At 35.0% G+C, this 23118-nt stretch overlaps 1 pseudogene; it reads right to left on the minus strand.

The window, feature by feature from the left end:
* Window positions 1–2841: 2841 nt before the first annotated feature.
* The window catches only part of LOC115833218, a 54203-nt pseudogene continuing 33926 nt past the window's right edge, over window positions 2842–23118 (minus strand).

A 23118-nucleotide genomic window follows, 5' to 3' on the forward strand; every position in this document is an offset into this window, starting at 1 on the left:
GAGTTTGAAATATGGCTTGTGCTTTTGAGATACAGTATATTGACGTCTATTGCAATATTAAATTACTTTTTTAGCATTATAGAAAGGATTATTTCACCATAATTGATTATACCTTATTGGTGTTATTTTATCAAAATAAATTATATTATTAATATTTTTTTTTCTGGAAACAAAGATTCTAAGCCACCTATAAATTTCATGTTTAATCTTCAGGAGGAAGTAATATAAATGATGTTTAATTTGAACACTTGTTAGAAATGAATTTTTGGTCAAACTGATTTTGCAAGGTGGTTTCTATTGTTTAGATAGTGATATGGTTTGCCTGTGTGACCTTCCGAATCTTGAATTGTAGTTCCCATAATCCCCACGTGTTGTTGAAAGGACACAGTAGGAGGTAATTGAATCATGGGGATGGTTACCCTTATCCTGTTCTCATGATAGTGAGTGATTTCTCGTGAGACAAAATGGTTTTATAAGGGGCTTTTTCCACTTGTACTAGGCACCTCTTCTTCCTGTCTTCATGTGAAGAAGAATATGATTGCTTTCTCTTTTGCCATAATTGTAAGTTTCCTGAGACCTCCCCAGCCATGACAAACCATGAGTCAATTGTGCCTCTTTTCTTTATGAATTACCCAGTCTCAGGCAGTACTTTATAGCAGCATGAGAACAGACTAATATAATAAATTGTTACCACAAGGTAGTGGAGCACTGCTATAACGATACTCAAAAATGTGAAAACAACTTTGGAACTGGGTAACAGGCAGAGGTTGGAACAGTTTGAAGGGCTCAGAGGAAGACAAGAAGATGTGGGAAAGTTTGGAACTTCTTGGAGACTTGTTGAATGGCTTTGACCAAAATGATGATAGTGATATGGACAATGATGTCCAAGCTGAGGTGGTCTCAGAGGGAGGAACATGTTGGGAACTAGAAAAAAGATGACTTTTACTATGCTTTAGCAAAGAGATTGGTGGCATTTTGCCCCTGCCCTAGAGATCTGTGGAACTTTGAACTTGAGACAGATGATTTACAATATCTGGGAGGAAAAACTTCTAAACAGCAAAATGTTCAAGAGGTCACTTGAGTGCTGTTAAAAGCATTCAGTTTTATGTATTAACAAAGATATGGTTTGGAATTGGAACTTATGTTTGATAGGGAAGCAGAGCATAAAATTTGGAAAATTTGCAGCCTGGTGATGTGATAAAAAAGAAAAAAAATTCTCCAATTTTCTGAGGAGAAACTCAAGCTGGCTGCAGAAATTTGCATAAGTAACAAAGAGTCAAATGTTAATTGCCAAAACAATGGGGATAATGTCTCCGGGGCATGTCAGAGATCTTCACAGAAGCCCTGTCTATCACAGGCCCAGAGGCCTAGGAGGAAAAAATGGTTTTATGGGCTTGATGCTTTGTGCAGTCTTGATACTTGGTGCCCTGCATCTCAGCCATGGCTAAAAGGGGCCGACATACAGCTCTGGCTGTTGCTTCAAAGTGTGTAAGACCAAAGCCTTGGTAGCTTGCACGTGGTATTGGGCCTGTGGGTGCACAGAAGTCAAAAATTGAGGTTTGGGAACCTCCACCTAGATTTCAGAGGATGTATGGAAATTCCTGGATGTCCAAGCAGAAGTTTGCTGCAGAGGTGGAGCCCTCGTGGAGAACCTCTGGTAAGGCAGTGTGGAAGGGGAATGTGGGGTTGGAGTCCCCACACAGAGTCCCAACTGGGCCACTGTCCTCCAGACCCCAGAATGGTAGATACACCAAAAGCTTGTACCTTGCACCTGGAAAAGCCACAGACACTCAATGCCAGCCTATGAAAGCTTCCAGGAGGGGCCTGTACCCTGCAAAGCCACAGGGTGAAGTTGTCCAAGGCCTTGGGAGCCCACCTCCAGCATCAGATGTGAGACATGAAGTTGAAGGAGATCATTTTGGAACTTGAAGTTTTAATAATTGCCCTACCAGATTTAGGACTTGCATGGGGCTTGTAGCCCCTTCTGTTTTTGCTAATTACTACTGTTTGGAATGGGTGTATTTACCCAATGCCTGTACCCCTATGGTATGTAGGAGGTAACTAACTTCCTTTTCATTTTAAAGGCTAATAGGTGGAAGGGACTTGCCTTGTCTTAGATGAGATCTTGGACTTGAACTTTTGGGTTAGTGCTGGAATGAGTTAAGACTTTGGGGGACTGATGGAAAGACATGAAGACATGATTGTGTTTTAAAATGTGAGGACATGAGATATGGGAGGAGCCAGGGGCAGGATGATTTGGTTTGGCTGCATCCACACCAAAATCTCATCTTAAGTTGTAATCCTATAATCCCCATGTGTTGTGGGAGGGGCCCGGTGGAATGTAACTGAATCATTGGTGCAGTTACCCTCATGCTGTTCGCATGAGAATGAGTGAGCTCTCACAAGATCTGGTGGTTTTATAATAGACTTCTCCCCCTTTTTCTGTGCACTTCTCCTTTCTGCCATCATGTAAAGAAGGCATGTTTGCCTCTCTTTCCACCATGATTGTAAGTTTCCTGAGGCCTCCCCAGCCATGTGAAATTGTGAGTTAATTAAACCTCTTTCCTTTATAAATTACCCATTCCCCAGCAGTTCTTGATAGTAGCATGAGAGTGGACTAATACAGACACTGTGATAAATGAGATACCCATGTAGAATATTTTCTTTTTTTAGGAATTAGGTGTTCATATTTATTAATATGGATCTAGAGAAGCATTTATTCACTAATGCATTTCATTTATGTTCTCTAATTTAAAATCACCTTTTTATCTTGCTTGATTTTTTTGCAGCTAAATAAGAAATTTATACTTTTCTCTGTAAGAAGTACAATGATGTTCTTTCTTATAAATTACATTCTCTGATTTTCTTGTGGGCCTGCTTCAAGATAATCCATGTGTTCAAAATGATTCCTTGCAGTTCTCCCCATGCCTAATGCTTATTTATTCCAAGTATCTAAGCAGCAATATGAGCTGATCCTTCTGGAGAAAATATGGTTTAACAGGCAAGATTACTGGGACCACTGGGTAGTTGAAGAGAAGATCACACATCCTAAGTTCTCCAGACTAGTTTAAGAAGAACACAGCTAATGACTGGATATGTAGAGCTGCCATACATTACTGGTCCCAAACCATTTTTTTCCACTTGCCACTACCACAAATACAGTATAAATGCTATTCTCTTCATATTCAGCTTTACTCTTCAGAGTTTCATCTGGTCCATTATGTGCGGATGTTACTCAAAGTTCACATGGAATTCCAAAATTTCCATAGGCCTTCTGATTTTTTTTAAGTGACAATTCTCTCTGCAACCCACTCAAATTTTTTTTTTACCATTTGGAGCCCTTGAAAATTTACTTCTTTGAGGTTGAAATACAACAGTTTGTCTTTCTGTTGGCTTTAATCTCCTGATGGCCAGAGTCCCCAAAAACCATTATCAATAATACCAGCAAGAACAATTTACTGGATGGTTACATCGACACCAAATGTAGTCTTCATTCCAACCAGTGTACAGTTCTGGGGCAACCAGGATTTCTCCAGTATTTAAAAAATAGCCTGTGTAGCATGACTCATGTTATCCACTTCTGTATGGCCTATAGCAAATCCAACAAAGCAAAATTTTGCAACAATTAGCTATTCCTCAGGCCACTGTGGGTCATTATTGGCATCATCCTTGAAAAACATCTCCACTCTAAGAATCAAATAGACCCAATAAAAAATGATAAAGGGGATATCACCAATGATCCCACAGAAATACAAACTATCATCAGAGAATAATATAAACACCTCTATGCAAATAAACTAGAACAATTAGAAGAAATGGATAAATTCCTAGACAAATACACCCTCCCAAGACTAAGCCAGGAAGAAGTCAAATCCCTGAATAGACCAATAACAAGTTCTGAAATTGAGGCAGTAATTAATAGCCTACCAACCAAAAAAAGCCCAGGACCAGATGGATTCACAGCCGAATTCTACCAGAGGTACAAAGAGGAGCTAGTACCATTCCCTCTGAAACTATTCCAAACAATAGAAAAAGAGAGACTCCTCCCAAACTCATTTTATGAGGCCAGCATCATCCTGATACCAAAACCTGGCAGAGACACAACAAATAAAGAAAAATTCAAGCCAATATCCCTGATGAACATTGATGTGAAAATCCTCAATAAAATACTGTCAAACCAAATACAGCAGCACATCAAAAAAGCTTATCCACCACGATCAAGTCGGCTTCATCCCTGGGATGCAAGGCTCATTCAACATATGCAAAGCAATAAACGTAATCCATCATATAAACAGAACCAATGACAAAAACCACATCATTATATCAAGAGATGCAAAAAAGACCTTTTATAAAATTCAACACCCCTTCCTACTAAAAACTCTCAAAAACTAGGTATTGCTGGAACATATCTCAAAATAATAAGAGCTATTTATGACAAACCCAAAGTCAATATCATACTGAATGGGAAAAAGCTGGAAGCATTCCCTTTAAAAACCACCTCAAGACAAAGATGCCCTCTCTCACCATTCCTATTTAACATAGTATTAGAAGTTCTGGCCAGGGCAATCAGGCAAGAGAAAGAAAAAAAGGTATTCAAACAGGAAGAGAGGAAATCAAATTGTCTCTGTTTGCAGATGACATGATTGTATATTTAGAAAACCCCATTGTCTCAGCCCAAAATCTCCTTAAGCTGATAAGCAACTTCAGCAAAGTCTCAAGATATAAAATCAATGTGCAAATATCACAAGCATTCCTATACACCAATAATAGACAAACAGAGAGCCATCCATGAGTGAACTCCCATTCATAATTGCTACAAAGGCAATAAAATACCTAGGAATGGAACTTACCAGGGATGTTAAGGACCTCTTCAAGGGGAACTGCAAACCACTGCTCAAGGAATTAAGAGAGGACGCAAAAAATGGAAAAACATTCCATGCTCATGGATAGGAAGAATCAATATCATGAAAATCGCCATGCTGCCCAAAATAATTTAAAGATTCAATGTTATCCCTATCAAGCTACCATTGACTTTCTTCACAGAATTGGAAAAACCTACTTTAAATTTCGTATGGAACTGGAAAAGAGCCCACATAGCCAAGACAATCCTAAGCAAAAAGAACAAAGCTGGAGGCATCATGCTACCTGACTTCAAACTATACTACAAGGCTACAGTAACCAAAACAGCATGGTACTGGTACCAAAACAGATATATAGACCAATGAAACAGAAAGAAAGCCTCAGAAATAATGCCACACATCTACAACCATCTGATCTTTGACAAACCTGACAAAGACAAGCAATGGGGAAAGGATTTCCTATTTAATAAATGGTGTTGTGAAAACTGGCTAGTCATATGCAGACAACTGAAATTGGACCCCTTGCTAACACCTTATACAAAAATTAACTCAAGATGGATTAAAGACTTAAATGTAAGACCTAAAACCATAAAAACCCTAGAAGAAAACTTAGGCAATACTATTCAGGACATAGGCATGGGCAAAGACTCCATGACTAAAACACCAAAAGAAATGGCAACAAAAGCCAAAATTGACAAATGGGATCTAATTTGTCAATTGATTGTTTCTAGCTGCATAAATTTAAGAAGTTAAAATTATGCTGCATTTCCAGACCAGACTATAATCTGGTCCTTGGACTGTAGGAGGACTTGTCCTGGACTATCTATAATTCATAGACATGTGTTGTTTTACCCTCATATACTTTTTTCCCAATGTTCCATACCTCTGTTGTTGCCATTATCCTGAGTGGGCTGAGGGTTGTGACCATACTAGGAAGAAAGGCAGAAATCTCAATTTTTAAAAATATTTTCCCATATTTACAATGGGTACAAAGTCATCTTTCAGGTAATTCTTCAATCAAGTATTTTATGGAGCTCTTATCAACATTCTACTAAGGAATCCAGCAGAAAGAAGACTGCTTTTTGGCTGAGAGGAATGAAAAATAATAATTTTTTAAAAGATGGGAGAAGGCATATTTTTACATTAGGATTTCTGAAGCACTATGCTCTTCTTTTGTAGTGCAGAATACTTTGTTGATATCCTACTCACCAACCAAATTACCCCCAGAAAGGAAAATGGAAATTGTTAACTGCAAGAAGATGTAGCAGGTTCAATTAAGCATTGATAAGTCAACATTTTTACATCTCTCTCCATCTCAGAATTTCTCTCTAGACAATATATCTGCTGTCAGATCTTTAGCATGTGGTGACTAAGTTTTCTGCTCCTAATCCTGAGGAGGTGCTGCCTGTACCCTCTTGAAGCTTCTCTGCCCTCTATCTTTTTCCTCTCTGAAGGGCAACACTTACTATTTTAAGGTAGAGTAAAATTACTATCATTGTTCAAACTACTATTTTGAAGATATGGCCACTATTCTCAAATAGTTTATGGAGAATTGTCATCCAAATCTTATAGTTGAGATAATTAAGGTCCACAGTGATAAAGCATAATCTTAAATTACAATAGCTTTTGGAGTTAGACAGAAGTCAAATTTCTGTTCTTTATTGGATTTATCACATTGAACAAATTACTTAACTCCACTGTACATCGGTTTCTCATCTACAAAATGAAGATGACGAAAAACATATACGGTATTTTAAGTATTTGTTGTGAAGACTGAGTTAACATATGTAAAGCACTTAGAACAGTGCCTGGAAGTACTCTGCAAACATTTTTGTTGTTGTTATTGCTTTTACTCAAAGTCACACAGTCAGTAAATGAACTAGATGAGATTTAAGTTAAATTAAATTGAAACCAAATAACTCTCCACTTAAGATAATTTTGCCAGTTATAATGAAATAAATTTAGCAGTGGTTGTGATATTGTGGATGTAATTCCATAAGGGCATTTTGAACGCCAGCATTTCAATCAGATATGTTTTCCTGCGCTGAAACATCAGGAAATGTATGGTTTTCTCAAGTATACAATGGGGATGGTACTAAAACTACTTCATGGAGATACTAAAATATTATATGAGATAAAAACGTGATTTAATATAATTTTAAGCTTAATGTTAAAACACATGAGCAACGTATTTTATTAATACAATTATTTTGATGATATTGACAGTATTAAAGGAATCTTTTGTTGCAGTTGTCTTCCAACATCATTATACTTCTTTTAATCATGACAAACTTTTTCCTTCTGAGATTATAGACAATTTTTTTTAACAGTTAGGGTGTCAGAAACAGAAATAGAGAAGAAAGAATAGAAATAGAGAAGGAATAGAAACTGATAAGCTGGATAGCACCATTGCTGAATAAAAATAAGATTTAAGTATGGCGCTAAAATAAAGACATAAAGACCAGTGGAATAGGATAAAGTTCATAAATAAACCTTCATTTACTTTCAATTAATTTTAAAAGATTTATGAATGTTCAACTGATACACAAATTTGTATATTTTGTATGTAATGTTGTGAGTTTCATCATATCTGTGAAACCATCACCAGAATCAAGGTTATAGACATACCCATCACCTTCAAAAGTTTTGTTGTGTATCTCTTTTTTGGTAAGAACACTTAATATGAGGTCTACCTTTTTAAGATAATTTTAAGTGCACAATAAAATACTCTTAAATAAGGTACTTTGTTGTACAGCAACTCTCTAGGACACATTCATCTTGAATAATTTAAACTTTATACCAACTGAGCAACAACTCTCCATTTTTTCCTTTCTGCAGTCCCACCATTCCTATCTCCATTTGTATGACTCTGATTATTTTAGATACCTCATATAAGTGTAGTCATGCCATATCTGTCCTTCTGTAACTGGTTAATTTCATTTAATGTAGATTAGAGTGAATATCTTGTGAAAAGTTTTTTGAAGTCCTCTATTTTGGGAATAAAATTCTATGTTTTATTTTTAATAGCTTCATGAGGTATAATTAATATATAAAACTGAACATATTTAATGTATACAAGTTGATGAGTTTGGACATATGCAAACACCTGTGACGTCATTATTGCTATCAAAGTAATAGACATATCCAGCACCTTTCCTGTGTTCCTTTCTTTTTTTCATGGTAAGAACATGTAATGAGATGTACCCTCAGCAAACGTTGAAGGGCACAATACTGTCTTGCTAAGTATAGGCACCATGTTGTATAGCAAGTCTCTAGAATGTATTCATCTTGTGTAACTGAAACTTTATTGAACAATTCCTTATTTTTCCATCCTCCATGTTTTATGTATTTAATGTTGCATATATTTAATATTCAGTAGTTACTGCTAAATAATATTTTATTGTATTAATATACCACATTTTATTTATTCATTCAACTGTTCATGGATATTTGGGTTGTTTCCAGTTTGGGGGTTTTACAAAAAACTGCTATGAATATCTGTGTATAAGTTTTTGTATGGGCATATACACTTTTCATTTTCTCAATGGCAATTTCAAATGGTAGATGTATGTTTAATATTTAATTTATTTTTTAATTTTGTTATGTTTGTGGGTACATAGTAGTAGTAGTTAAATGGGACATAAGATGTTTTGATACAGGTGTGCAATGTGAAATAAACATATCATGAAAAACTGAGTATCCACCCACTCAAACAGTTGTACTTTGAGTTACAAACAATCCAATTACACTTTTTGCATTATTTTAAAATGTACAATTAAGTTATTGACTATAGTCACCCTGTTGTGCTATCAATTAATAGGTCTTATTCATGCTTTTGAACTATTTTATTTGTACCCATTAGCCATCCCCACTTTCCCCACAATTGCCTCCTACCCTTCCCAGCCTATGGAAGCCATCATTCTATTCTCTACATCCATAAGTTTAATTATTTTGATTTTCAGATTTCACGAATAAGCTAGAACATGTGACATTTGTCTTCTGTGCCAGGCCTTATTTCACTTCACATAATAATCTCTAGTTTTATCCATGTTGTTGCAAATGACTGGATCTCATTTGTATGGTTAAACAGTACTCTGTTGTGTATATGTACCACATTTTCTTTATACAGGAATCTGTCGATAGACACTTAGGTTGCCTCCAATCTTAGCTATATGCCCAGCAGTGAGATTGCTGGATCATATGGTAGCTCAATTTTTAGTTCATTGAAGAACCTCCACACTGTTGTCTATAGTGGTAGCACTAATGTACACTCCCACCAGCGGGGTACAAGGATTGCCTTTTCTCCACATAATTATCCACATTTGTTATTTATTGTCTGCCTGTTGGATATAAACCATTTGAATTGGGGTGAGACGCTATCTCATTATAGTTTTAATTTGCTTTTATCTTATGTTCAATAATGTTAAGCACCTTTTCATGTACCTGTTTGTCATTTGTATGTCTTCTTTTGAGAAATGTCTATTCAAATATTTTGCCCATTTTTTGATAGGATTATTAGATTTTTTCTTATAGAGTAGTTTGAGCTCCTTATATATTCTGTTTATTAACCTCTTGTCAAATGCATAATTTGCAAATGTCTTATCCCATTCCATGGGTTGTCTCTTCACTTTGTTGATGGTTTCCCTTTGCTGCACAGAAGCGTTTTAACTTGATATGATCCAATTTGTTCATTTTTGTTTTGAATATTAATAGGCCATGCTTGTGGGGTATTGCTCAAGAAATCTTTGCCCAGAACAATGTCATAGAGTCTTTAATCTATCTTTGTTTGATTTTTGTATATAGCAGGAGATAAAGGTCTACTTTCATTTTTCTGCATATGCATACCCAGTTTTCCCAGGACTATTTACTGAAGAGACTGTCTTTTACCCAGTTTTTATTCTTAGTACATTTGTCAAAAATGATTTCACTCTAGGTATATGGATTTGTCTCCATCTTCTCTATTTTGTTATAGTGGCCTATGTGTCTGCTTTTGAATGCAGGTTTCTGGTAACTTTAGAGATTGTTACATTAGAATAAAGAAAAAAACATTCAGGAATCTGAGAGTGAAAATGTTCATAATGATCAAGCAGAATAGGAGTTAACTACATGGACTGAACTAACAGAAGACTGAAATAATCCTTTTATGATTTTTGCTTAAAATGTTGTTGATTATTTGTTTTTCACAGCCAAAAACATTTAAAGCTATTTCTTTTAACAATTGAATAAAATATACTCCTATAAGCAAAATTTGGAGCATATTTCTCTCTACCTGATTTCTTCAAAATTTGGAAATTATTTGTGAGTATTCCTAACTAATAGTTATATAGTTATTTGCATAAATGCCATAAGAATTTGTTTTATTTTGCAATGGGACACAATTGGAGAAACTGTTTATCAAGGCTTTAATAGGAATGATGTGCTTCCATTTAAGGAATCAGTGTTTATTTATGGGGCCAATAAAAGCCCCTTGGGAAAATTGGCCTCATATCTTGTTTACATAGGCCCTTTACATGGTTCCTGACCTGTGGTAAGAAAAGAATGTCACTTTCTGACAGACCCAGCAACCTCATTATCTTGGAACCTCAAGAGGAGAGGAATTTACCCAACTTACACAGGTTTTCAGTGGCACAAATCCATGGCTGGATTCAAGGATTTTAAAAAAGTGTCTTAACTAGATCCTTGTGGAACAAAGTTTCATCAAAGCCAATTTAAAAAGAAGCCTATATGAAAAATAATTATTTTTTCTGTGCCTTATGCAAACAATAAGGCTAAGTATAATAAGACTAAAGCTTATTTTGCAAACAAATCAGTCTTACCATAATTTGTTTTTATTAAAAATGAGGACTGAAGAGAGAAAAATTATGTTTTAATAATTATAGTACACTTGTTATTGGATTCTGGTCTCATCAGTTGCTTCTGAGTTTTTCTACAATTTAGACTAACCCTGCTTGTTTCTGTAAACCAACCAATAATTCCTGACATCAACTTAAAAGAAACCACAGGGATGGACCATCAAGCTTCAGATAATCTTCAATGAGAAATACTGGCCTATTAATATTCAAGAACCATCCTACTACAGAGTAGTCCTAGACTGCCCATCAATGGGACATGACAAAAGTGAGATCTTGCCCCTGTTACCCTTGTACCTAGCTGGATACTGCTTTCACCAACTCAGGGAACCACCCCGCCCTTAGAGCTAGCAAGAGTTCAAAACTCACAGAATCACTACCAGAGCTCCTCTTGTCAGTAGGAAGAAGTTAGAAAACACTGAACTTCATCCACTTTTTCCCAAAGAATTTGGGCCTTGAACTCCTGAGGGGAAAAACGTTATAGTAGGTAGCTGGTCAGACATGAGCAGGGCAGAAGATGAACCTCCCCCACTAGGAATGTCAGGTAACCATCCAGTGATGATCTGGCAGTTGTTAAACTGTCTCTCTAAAATAATAACTAGTCATAGCCAGCACCAGGGAAAGGCAGTCTCCTGATAGATAAACCCGAAACTAGTGATCAGCTTTCCGAGAAGCTCTCAGAAGTTGGGTGAGTGGGCTCAAGCATGCAAACTAAGAGGCTAAATTCCAGAGTTTAACAGGTATCTGACCTTATAGGAACACTCAACTGATAAAGGAAAAATGTCTCAGGTGTCCATGCATACAACTCCAGTAAACACACTGCACATGCAGTTCCTCCCAAGTGTTGGCAGGCCACTGCACATGAAGAATGTCAACATATAAGACCCCAAGTCAAGTGTCAAACTGTGTACTTTATCTCTCAAGTCGCCCACTTGTTCTTCTTCCAAGTGTAATTTACTTCCTTTTCTTCCTGCTCTAAACTTTTAAAACAAACTTTTACCCCTGCTCTAAAATCTTGCCTCAGTCTCTCACTCTGCCTCATGCCCCTAGTTAAATTATTTCTTCTGAAGAGGCAAGAATTGAGGTTGCTGCAGACCCATAGAAATTAGCTGTTGCTAAAATAGGAATTCACTGTTGTTTCAGAGGGGAAGAAAAGTTGGAAAATATAGGTAATTATGTTGGGGGCAATAAATCGTTACTAGAAAGAATGAATAGATACTGAAAGAATGAATAGATGCAATGAATGTAAGTTGACTTACAAAATAGTTCTCTTTGGAAACTGAATAAATCTGAAAGACATATTACTTTGTAAAAAGTTTGGGCCAGGTCTGATTACATTCTTGGTCTTCTTTCCTGCAATAGATAATGAGACAACAGGGAGGAGAAAAAAAATGTTTATTTCTTCAGTGGGTCAGTCTAATCTTTATATAGATAGGGACACAGTCTCTTCCAAGGCCTGTTGATTTCTAAGGTTTTTTAATTCAAAATATTCTTTATACTAGGTAGACATATTTTTGAGTAAAATTTTGTGTGCTCCTTCATTCACCTCTTGAATGTATTTCAGTTTTCTCTTACAATATAAAAATGACTGAGTTTTCAGAAACAAGAATTTTAACAATACTTTAAAATATTTTCTGATTCCTGTTGGGAAATATGAGGGAATATATTCTAAACAGTTTAGAAAAACATTGTGTCAAATTTTGTAGTAGGCTTTTCTGTTGCACTGAGTTTGAGAAGAAAAATAAGAAAATATTTTAAAGGAAAACAATCATCAAATTCATCTTTGTATAATTCATAAAACTGACTGTTAAAAATTAGGATAATTCTAAAATTTTCCTTTTTCTCACATCAGAAATATACTCTATGCATATTAGAAATGCAAGTCAGAAAACAAATATAGTTTATATTCACAAGGAACTAGTCTATGCTTTTTCCCATATGAAAATTTGGCCAATTTATGGTAAATAATTTCAGTGCCCCCAAATGAAGCAGGAGTATATTTACCTTTTTCTCAAATGTCCTAGAATTGTAGTAACCTAACACAAATCTCACCAGAGAAAAATTAGTAACAACAAAAGCTTTCTGGTTTATATATATAATTTCAATGCTAAGTAAAATCATAAATTCTAACTCTCTGAAATATTCAAATACAAGTATTCAAGACTGTGAGATTGTTTACTTATAATAATAGGAAACCTTGTAGTAAACACGTTTAAAATGACATTTTCGGGAAAATAGTGTACGTCAAATAGCTTCTCAAGTGAGAGTGTTTAAATATTTCCTTTCTTCAATGCTTGTGATTGAATAAAAATAGAAAGCCATGTTCATAGTTGAGTTTATAATCTCGTGAGTGAATTGAAGACTGCTACTAATAAAGCAAAATAAACAGATGGAAAGAAAAAGGAGCAACATAAATTCTCATGCTGCCTTTTTTTCTGAGAAGTCAGAAGTGATGAGCAAAAATAGAATCATGACTAAATAATGTGGCCTCACAGGGCAGATTTGCAACAAGATCTTCATGACAGAAGGCAGAAGGCATGCTGTTTGTGAGAAAAACAAATTAACATTGATAGAGGGCCTACTATTTGAAAGAAAATACTTTCAATTTTCTTTTCTGCTCCACTGGGAGATTCTTGTCCCACAAGTCAGCCCTAGAGAAAAGTAGGCCTAGAGAAAAGTAGAATAGCATTATACTGGCGTAATTGTGTCTTCTTCTACTACTACTACTAATAATTTTATTGAATATACATCATGAGCCATATATACATTTTTGAGACAGGGTCTCACTTTGTCACCCAGGCCGGAGTGCAGTGTCATGACTATGGCTAACTGTAGCCTCAATCTCCAGGCTCAAGTATTCCTCCTACCTCAGTCTCCTAAGTAGCTGGGACTACAGGCCTATGCTACCAAGTCCAGCTATTTTTTGTAGGGACAGGGTCACACTATATTGCCTAGGCTGGTCTTGAACTTCTAGACACAATTAATCCTCCCACTCAGCCTCCCAAACTGCCAGAATTAGAAGTAAGCCCACCATGTCCAGCCATGAGCCATATAATTTGTTAAGTACCTTATTAAGATGGTCTCTGATAAGGTTTGGCTCTGTGTCCACACCCAAATTGCAGCTTGAAATGCAATAATCCCCACATGTCAAGGGCAGGACCAGGTGGAAATAACTGAATCATGGGGGTAGTTTCCCCCATGCTGTTCTCGTTATAGTGAGTTATCATGAGATGTGATAGTTTTATAAGGGGCTCCCCCCTTTGCTTGGCACTCATTCTCTCTCTTGCCACCCTGTGAAGAGGTGCCTTCCACCATGATTGTAAGTTTCCTGAGGCCTTCCCAGCCATATTGAACTGTAAGTCAATTAAACCTCTTTCTTTATAAGTTACCCAGTCTAGGATATTTCTTCATAGCATGAAAATGGATTAATACAGTAAATTGCCAATGCAGAGAGTCAGGTGCTGCTATAACAATACCCAAAAATATGAAAATGACTTTGGAATTGGTAACAGGCAGATATTCGACCAATGTGGAGGGCTCAGAAGACAAGAAGATTTGGGAAAGTTTGGAACTTCCTAGAGGCCTGTTGAATAGTTTTGACCAAAATGCTGATAGTGATGTTGACAATGGAGTCCAAGCTGAGGTGGTCTCAGATGGAGATGAGGAACTTCTTAGGAACTGGAGCAAAAGTGACTGTTGCTGTGCTTTAGCAAAGAGATTGGCAGCATTTTGTTCCTGCCCTAGAGATCTGTGGAACTCTGAACTTGAGAGAGATGATTTAGGGTATCTAGTGGAAGAAATTTCTAAGCGGCAAAGCATTCAAGAGGAAGCAGAGCATAAAAGTTTGGAAAATTTACTGCCTGATGATGCAATAGAAAATAAAAACCTATTTTCTGGTGGGTAATTCAAGCCCACTACAGAAGTTTACATAAGTAATGAAGAGCCAAATGCTAATAACAAGTACAATGGGAAAAACGTCTCTATGGCATGTCAAAGACCTTCACGGCAGCAAGTGTAGCTCTTGAATTCAGTGGAAAATAAAATTGCTCATATGCATATGGTCTAGGTTTAGAGCACCCTAGGATTTTAAATATCAAAAGGAAGTATTGCACCATTTGAAAGGAACGTGAACTCCTGCCACTGCTAATTTGTTTCTGTATGTGATATGTAGCAGACAGACCCAGAGGCCTAAGAGGGAAAAATGGTTTTGTGGACAGGGCCCAGGGACCCCCTGCTCTATGCAGCCTTGGAACATGGTACCCGGCATCCCAGCTGCTTCATCTTCAGCTGAGGCTAAAAGGGGCAAAGGTAAAGCTTGGCCTTTGCTTCAAAGGGTGCAGGCCCCAAGCCTTGGTGGCCTCCACATGGTGTTGAGCCTGTGGATGCACTGAAGTCAAGAATTGAGGTTTAGGAACCTTCACCTAGATTTCAGAAGATGTATGAAAAGGCCTGATTGTCTAGGCAGAAGTTTGTTGCAGGGGAGGAGCCCTCACTGAGTACCTCTGCTAGGGCAGTGTCGAAGGAAAATGTGAGTTGGGAGCCCCCACACAAAGTCCCCACTAAGGCACTGCCAAGTGGAGCTGTGAGAAGAGGGCCACTGTCCTCCAGACCCCAGAATGGTAGATTAACAAACAGCTTGCACCATTCACCTAGAAAAGCTGCAGACACTCAACGTCAGCCCGTAAAAGCAATCGGGAGGGAGGCTATACCCTGCAAAGTCACAGGGGCAGAGCTGCCTGAGGCCATGAGAGCCCACCTTTTGCATCAAAATAACCTTGATGTGAGACATGATGTTGAAGGAAATCATTTTGGTACTTTAAAGTATAATGACTGCCCTATTTGATTTTGGACTTGCAAGGGGCCTGTAGCCTCTTTGTTTTGGCCAATTTCTCCTATTTGGAATTGGTGTATTTACCCAATGCCTGCACCCTCATTTTATGTAGGGAGTAACTAAATTGGTTTTGATTTTATAGGCTCATAGGCAGAAGGGACTTGCCTTGTCTCAGATGAAACTTTGGAGGATTGTTGAAAAGGTACAATTGTGTTTAAATATGAGGACATGATATTTTGGATGGGACAGTAGTGGAATAATATGGTTTGGCTTTATCTCTACCCAAATCTCTCCTTGAATTGTAATAATCTCCACATGTCAAGAGCAGAACCAGGTGGAGATAATTGAATTATGGGGAGCAATTTCCCCAATGCTATTTTCATGACAGTGAGTTCTCATGAGATCTGATGGTTTTATAAGGGGCTTCCTCCTTTGCACAGCACTCATTCTCTCTCACACTACCCTGTGAAAAGGTGTCCTTTGCCATTGTTGTAAGTTTCCTGAGGCCTCTCCAGCCTTGCAGAAATGTGATTCAATTAAACCTCTTTTCTTTATATATTACTCAGTCTAATTTATTTATTCATAGCAGCATGAGAACAGACAAATACAGTCTCACTTGGTTCTTACAATGGCCCTATAAATTAAATGCTATTTTTTTTTCATTTTGTGGCTCAGGAAAATAACACTCATAGTGGTCAGTTTACTTACTAAGATTACAAAACTAAGAGGTTCTATAGGTGAGGTTTACCTGAGGATGTTTGACTCTAGATCTTGAACTCTTTATTGCTATTCTATTATGCTTCCCATGACCCTTGAATAAATTATGATGATACATAATTTCCAAAGTTAATGATAACAATAGTAGTAGCTCATCGTTTATCAAAATCTTACTATGGAACAAATTCTCACGAACAGTGAGATTGTAATCACTGTATCACATTTATTCTCATACTCTCTTATGATCAGATAAAGGTTCAGTGCATTTATCAAGATTCCCCTAACTAATTGTGAGAGAGCAAGAACTGGAATTCAAATGAATGTGGTGACAGATTCTTTCACTGACTAATCTTTAATCAGGCTCTTCTGAATCAATCTTTACTTGGTCCCATCCTTGCCAGACCTCTGTAACCCAGTTTTAGGAAGTATCCTGGTAACTCAGTTTAGTGATGTTAAAAGATAAACTTAGGCATATTAAAATTTTAAAGAGCTTATTTGAGAAAACAATTATTCATGAATCAGGCAGTGCTAGATTGCAGTAGTTCAGGGCTCCACCAAAAAGATGCAAGAGGAAAATGTTTATAAGGTGTTTGTGAAAGTGAGGCAAATAAAATATATTTAATTGATTAAAGTGTAAAGTCCCTAGTGAGAGGTTAGTTGTCAATTTCTAATTGGTAAAATCTCTACTTAGAGGTTAGTTGGAGGTTGCTGATTGGTTAAACTTAAGTTTTGTTTTATTGTTTATATTAAGTTAGGTTTCAGTTTGCTTACATGGAAACTCAAGGCACTGGAGCCCTCTCAGCCTAATAGCCTCCCAATTAATTATTTTGACAGAGAGAATTCTTGATCTCATTGATATATAATCAAATTATTTTTCCTCATTTTCTCCCAGGTGATACCTGGCAACCCTGTTCTACCGTTAGCAAGAATCCTGTGATGTCACGTTAACCAGGATTTCCCCTTGCCTCTGATGTTCTCTCTTAGTAATTTTTTACCCATTTTTGTCTATTTTATCCATTTTTCTTATTGAATTTGGAATTGAGGACACTTTCCACCTACTACAATATTTCCTGAATAAAATCCGCTTTTAATACTTTACTACCTAGTTTGGTTACTCTTTAACAGTGGTCTCCATGCTCCTAAAAATGATACTTCATTGAATGTTTTTAAATAGGAGCAGAAATTTGAGTGAATTTATAACTCTGAAGTTATTCCACACCTTAAATTAAAATACTCATACTCTCTTCCCCATAAATCTGAGTGTGTGTTTTAACTGGCAAGGTCTTCAAATATCTCATTTACTTTATAAATTATAGGTAATACATTTTAAATACTTTATATCATAAAAACTATAATTACTATATTATAAATTGACAATGACAGAAGAAAAAGCAAAAGAAAGAGTCTAACACAGAGAATATTAAGATATTAACTACACAGAAATCTGCAAACACTTAGATTTCTGCTAATATTAAAATTATTTAAAGATTTTGCCAGGCAAGTTCCAGAAATATTCCCTTAGAGAAATGAAATTATTTTCTCTCCCTCCTGTATATAAATATTCTTGCTTCTGAGCCAAGCTAAAGATATTATACTATAAAATTCCATATTAAAACTTTAATAAGATGAAAGTTACTTTTCTAGTTTTCGCACTATACAGGCCCACTACCTCATCTTAAGTTTGATGAGCTACTCTGCCAACATGAACAGGAACTGTCAAGCTTGTATCCTAGATCAGTGCCTGGAACATGGTAGGCCTTCAACACAAATTAATCCACTGTAAAGATCTACCAATTTTCTGGTTTCAGAAAACCCTGGAAACCAAAAAAGAAAAAAATTCATTCAGTAATTAAATGGAAAATGATGTCGAATACTGTTAGAAGAGGAAACAAGACCAGTATAATAATGGCCTGAAATCTGTGGAATCCTACAAAAAAAATTGCCATCAAATATTGGTCTCAAGAATTATTTTGCCACTATTTAATTTGAAATTTATCTGCGCATAACTTGTCAGGCTAGACCAATTATGCTGTCATGTCTAACTTCATATAACCCGTGAAATAGAATGTCTTTTAATAGTCAATATAATACTTTTGAAAGACAATTGTATTCTTAAAAAGACAAATGTAGCTCAGGTTTAAAATAATATATTTTATTAGTAATTGAAAAAATAATGTACTCTAACTTAAAACTAAGGATACGTTGAGAATCAAATTGGTAAAACAAATATGAAGTTCTTCATTTGTCTAACTTTAAGAAAGTGACTTCTAAACAGGATAAATGGTTCTAGTGACTTGTAAGTTGTGACCTCTTTAGAAGCCTATTTATCAGCTGAACAAATCTCATATCACTTTTCATAGGTATGAAATGACTACAGAAAGTGATGTAGGTAGCAGTGACTACAGGAATAGGATCAAAACAGCATTTTTTACTGAAAGTTACATTTGAATTAAACAGTTGGAAGATTTATTGACATTTTTTAATGATACTTAAAGCAATAAAGGGTAATGTTCTATATACCATCATAAACACATCTTTAGACCTGGCTCATGATAAGTATATTAGTCTTTTTTGCCATTGTCTCTTAAATATACTATTTCTATTGAAAGCTACTTGTAACTGAATGAAAGCTCAGCTGCTTGTCACTTGTAATGCTAAATGAACAAGGATGAGATGCTGTGAAAGGAAAGTGACTTTAATCCAAAAGCCAAAAGTGGGGAAATGGCCAAGCTTATGCCTTAAAGAAACCATTTTTTATTCTGGGCTGAGTGCAGGGGATTAATAAGAAAAATTTGGCATGAGGTATAGACAAAAGTAGCAAGGAGACACTGGTGCATCTGACTTATTCTAGTGAATATCTTGGATTATTGCCCCCTCTGGTGTTTGGCTCATGCCATCTGAGGTACAGCTGGGTTGTAAATTAACTACTGCCTTAAAGTAATCTTCAGGTGAGTGTACATTCTGTAGCTGCCTGAATTGTTTCAAGATTTAGACCCTGGAACTTCCAAGTAAGCACATAATTAGATATGGGAAAATGTTGTGCAAGGGAGTGTTTTGTGGTAAAAAGAGAGCAGAGGTTATTACATTATTAAGATCAAAGCCAAAGGAAAAACAAAACAAAATTTAAATGGGGAACTCTGTTACATACTCACATTGTAACAAATAGACTGTACCTCCAAAATGAGCAAGATTAATAAAAACTTTGCTTGTGATGTTTTTAATAAAAGGGAAAGTAGTAAATTATACCTTAAACTCAATTACAAAATAATGAAAAGCAAATAAATAAATATTCTCACAATCATCAATGATACCTGCATTAATAATACAATAAAATATATTTTTAAAAGTTTAAGTGCTAATTTAAAATTTTATAGTATGTAGGATCAAAAATCACTTATTTTTTAAGCTATAATATTTTATTTTTGCTCTAATATATTATGTATATATATACATGCATGTATGTATGTATATATAGAAGGATTATAGCATTATGACTTTCAGTTTATGTTTATTTTGTGATTTTCTGTTTTAATTTCTGCATTAATTAGAGTTGACAATTTCTTCTAATTTTTTTTTTTCATTTTTCCATAGGTTATTGGAATACAGGTAGTGTTTGGTTACATTAATAAGTTCTTTAGTGGTGATTTGTGAGATTTTGGTGCACCCATCACCTGAGCAGTGTACACCATACCCTATTTGTAGTTTTTTATCCCTCCACCCCCTCCTACACTTCCCCCCATCCCCAAAGTCCATTGTATTATTCTTATGTCTTTGCATCCTCATGGCTTAACTCCCACATATAAGTGAGAACATGCGATGTTTGGTTTTCCATTCCTGAGTTACTTCACTGAAAATAGTAGTCTCCAATCTCATCCAGGTTGCTGCAAATGCCATTATTTCATTCTTTTTTATGGCTGAGTAGTATTCCATTGCATATATATGCAACAGATTATGGCTATTCTTGCAGGAGTAAGGTGGTATTGCACGTCTCTTTCTTTAGGTCTAATAATATTTGATTTATGTATCTGGTCACTCCGATATTGTGCATATGCATATTTGCAATTGTTATAGTCTCTCATTGAATGGTTCCCTTTACCATTAAACAATGACATACTTCTTTTCAGTTTTGGACTGAAAGTCAATTACATCTGATAAGAATATGACTATTTCTGCTTGCTTTTGGTTTCCATTTGCATGGAATACCTTTTTCCATCCCATCACATTCAGTCTACATTTGTCTTTGATGGTGAGGCACATCTCTTGTAGGCAGCATAAAATTAGGTTTTGTCCTTCTTATCTGTTCATCTACTCTATATCTTTTAATTGGATAACTTAATTCATTGGTATTCAAGGCTATTATTGATACATAGGGACTTACTTGTCATTTTTTTCATCATTTTCCTGGTTGTGTTGTAGAATCTTAGCTTTTTTTTCCTTTCTTGTTATTTTCCTCTTTGATCTGGTGGTTTTCTGTGGTTCTAAGCTTTGATTCTTTTCTCTTTTTTAGTCATGTATCTGATGTAATTTTTTCTATGTGGTTACCATGGGGCTGGAATAAAGAGTCTTTTAGTTGTAATAGACTATTTTAAGCTGATAGTAACTTTGGGCATATAAAAATATTCTAGACATTTTCTCTTTCTCCACAATTTATATTTTTGTTGCTTTAATTTGCTTCTTTATCTATTGTGTGTTTCTTAGCAACTAATTATAGTTGCTGTTTTATTACTGTTTTTATCATTTCAACTTTAAACTTTCATAGTAGCGGATTGAAAGATTTACATAGCACCATTTAATAAATGGGTTATTATATCTAATTTATGCTCCACAAGGATTTCACCACACTTCCGCTGCTCTTCAGCATACTCTCTCAGTCAGTCCCATCAAAATATAATGGTTTACTTGTTATTTTTTTCTTTTATGTTGGGAGACAAGCTCCAGGAAACTCCAGTCAACCATCTTGCTGACATCACTTTCTTTTCATATTCTTAGTGATGTGTATTGAAGGGTGCAAGTTGGAATCTTGATAAAGTACAATTCATTACCTGTGTTCTATGTTTGTAATTCTTTTGTAAAATATTTGCCTACCTTAATATTATAAAAGTTTTAAAATATTTTCTTTTAGACACTTATAGTTGCAGCTATTTTTTGAGTGGTGTAATCCACATCTAACTAATTTAGTCTGCAGTTTGAGGTAAGAGTAAAAATTCAAAAATAAACTGACTATACATACAAATTTGGAGAACATCTATATTTTATTTTTTATTTAATAATGCTTACTCTTAATACCATACTGTCTTGAAAACTATAACTCTATAGTAAGCCTCAAAATTAGGAAGTATGTGTTCTCAATTTATTTCTATTTTGAAGTAATTTTGGCCATTCTATATCTTCTATATTTTTTATAAATTTTAGAAACAATTTGTCAATTTCTACAAAAAGATACTAGAATTTTAATTAGGACTGAATTAAATCTAGAAATTAATTTGAAAAAATTAACATCATAACAATATTAAATATTTCAATCTGTATACAAGGTATATGTTTCCATTTATTTAGGTGTTCTTCAATTTGTCTCAGCAAATTTTTGTTGTTATAAGTATAGAAGTCGTATGGATCACTCACTGAAATTATATTTTGCATTTCATTGATTTCCACGCTGTTTAATTACCTCTAAAAATTATTTCTTAATTTGTTTTGCAAAAATTTAGAAACACAATTGGTTTTTGTATATAGATCTTGCATCCTGGGAACTTGATAAAAGAATATTAATTCTAGCAATAGTTTTGAAAACTGCTTAATATTTTCCATGTAGACAACACTATCACCTATAAGGAGACAGTTTTGCTTATTTCTTTCCAATCCTTATTCCTATATGATTTGCCAGGTCTTATTACCCTGACTAGAATATTTAGTACAATATTGACTGTATAAATGTTGCTAGATTCAATTTGTTAATATTATGTTTAGGAGTTATGTATTTGCATACATAAAATACATTAATATATTACTTTCCTGTTATATCTTTGTTAAATTTTGTTATCAGAAGTATTTTGCCTTCATAAATAAATTGAGATGTGCTTACTCTTCTATTGTTGTAAACTGTTTATGTTATATGGTAGTGTTTCTTTCTTAAATGCTTGACAGAATTTACTGGTGAAATTACCTACTGCAATAATTTCTTCAGAGAAGGTTTATAATTATGAATTAAATTTTATGAATATTTTCAGAGCTTTTCAGTTTTTAAAAATTTATTCTTGAATGAATTTGCTATACTATCTTACCAAGTTTTTTTTTCATAGTATCTATGTTGTTAACAATATTCAAGCATTTTTTTATATTGTGCTTATTTTCCTTTTAAAGTCTTTAGGATCTACAGTGATGCCCCCTCTGAATTTTGATCTTGGTAGTTTGTGTTTTATTTTCTTTCCTTTTCAGTCTAGTTCAGAATTTACTATTCTTTTCTTTAAAAAAGAAATCTTTTGCTTTTTTTGTTATTTTTGTTTGCTCATATATATTTTATTTCACTTACTTTAAATAAATAATATGCTAAATGTTGTATTTTTAAAGAAAATTTTTGAATATAGTAGTAAGTTTCTAAATACACCACAACTAATTTCTTCCTATAAATAATAATTCACTTAAATATGGTCCATTTGTTACAATTAATAAACCAATTTTTTATTAATGAAAATCCATAATTTATCTTTTTAAAGTTTTTGCTTAATCTTTTTTTCTCTGTTCCAGGATTCTATTTATGATACCACATTGCCTTTAGTCACTGTGTCTCCATAGACACATTTGGATTGTGATGGTTTCTCAAACTTTCCCTATCTTGATGGCCTTCTGAGATTTGCAGAATTCT

This window comes from Nomascus leucogenys, chromosome X (genome assembly GCF_006542625.1).
Source record: "Nomascus leucogenys isolate Asia chromosome X, Asia_NLE_v1, whole genome shotgun sequence".
Classification (NCBI taxonomy): Eukaryota; Metazoa; Chordata; class Mammalia; order Primates; family Hylobatidae; genus Nomascus; species Nomascus leucogenys.